This window comes from Corvus brachyrhynchos, unplaced genomic scaffold (assembly GCF_000691975.1).
Source record: "Corvus brachyrhynchos isolate BGI_N302 unplaced genomic scaffold, ASM69197v1 scaffold525, whole genome shotgun sequence".
Lineage (NCBI taxonomy): Eukaryota > Metazoa > Chordata > Aves > Passeriformes > Corvidae > Corvus > Corvus brachyrhynchos.
Genome location: NW_008238341.1, coordinates 376,241 through 377,624, shown reverse-complemented (window position 1 = coordinate 377,624; position 1,384 = coordinate 376,241). Strand labels below are relative to the sequence as shown.

The window sequence follows — 1,384 nt, the reverse complement described above, 5'->3', positions numbered from 1 at the left end:
GTCACCGCGTTCCGGGCATGAGGTGCCCTCCCTGCGCCCCAGGCCGGTGCTGGACCCTCCTCGAGGATCAATCTGGACAAGACAGCGGCTCCGTTTGCAGGAAGACCCATGGTAGGGGTGGGCTTGCACCCCAGGGACCCCCTTCCCCCGGCCCCGCACATGAACCTGCTCTCGTGCCTCCTCCGCAGCGGCCATAATAATAAAATTCATGTGTGTTTTCTGCGGTGTGACGGCGCCTGTGTCTCGCCCGGACCCCGGCGGACGACAGCGTTGAGCTCGGCACCGAGGCAGTTTGGGGGGCTTATACTGCATTTACCCCCTGAAAGGCGAGCCAAGGAGGGGGGGCTGCGGGGTCCACGGTGCTTTCCTGCGGCACCGAAGGCTGGGGAGAGCTGCTCCACGTAGTCATGGCAACTTGATTTTTTAGATATAGAGCTGGGGGGGCGGCTGTGCCGCCCACGTCGGGGCAGCTGTGACGGGGTTTCGGCCCCTTGGACCCCACTGGAGAGCAGAACTTGCCTGCACCCCCCCACGCACCCCAAAATTAGCACCAAGGGCCTGAAAATCAATAATTTATGAAAAATTGCTATTTTTTTTCTTCCCCTTTTGCTGCTTTCCCAGAATAAGCAATGGTAAGGAGATGGGGTGGTGGGGGTGGGGGGTCTTGTGTCCCCCCCAGCAGGGTCCTGCCACCCTGCCATGGCCCTGCCACCCTGCCATGGCCCTGCGTGGGGTGGGGGAGAAGGAACCTGCAAAGTGGGGCTGGGGGCTGCGTCCTGAGACTGAGCCCTCGCAGTGGGGGGGCCACGCGGTGCTGCTGCCCCACAGCCCAGTGAGGGGTTAAAACCCCCTCCCCAAGGTGCTATAGGGCTGGGATTTGGGGAGACATCCCCTCCCAGGCTCGGGGGAGCAGGCTTTGATCTGACCACTGCCCCTCAAACTTAGCAGGAGGGTGAAATTTGGGTTGGCCCCCCACCCCCAAAGGGGGGGGGAGGGGGAAGGGTGGCCCGGGGAATGCTCCTCCCCGCACCTGGGGGCATTAGGATTTGGGGCCAGCTGCCAAGATCCTAAGGGATGGCTGGCACTTGGGCTAATCCCCCTTGAGATACTGGCGAGGCTGGAGTTTGATGTCCTCCCCAAGGACCCCAGGGTGGAGGTGGGGGTAAGAGGTGGGGAGGCTGCGACCTGTCCCGCCCCCCAAACTCCCAGGGATGGGGTTTATCCCCCTAAAGCTCCGTAAGGCAGGGATCTGACCTGCCTCCCCTGACCCGTAACCCTTGTGAGGGGGAATTTTGTGCTCCCCCCGCACCCCAACAAGGCTTTGGGGGGTCCCCGCGCCCCCCGCCCGGCCTTGGCGGACCCGCATCTCGATGGCGGCTCCGCC

General features: G+C 63.4%; 1 protein-coding gene across 1 annotated transcript in view; it reads left to right on the top strand.

The window, feature by feature from the left end:
* The window catches only part of MUL1 (mitochondrial E3 ubiquitin protein ligase 1), a 7,142-nt gene that overhangs the window by 2,789 nt on the left and 2,969 nt on the right, over positions 1-1,384 (top strand). The gene's annotated exons all lie outside the window — the stretch shown is intronic.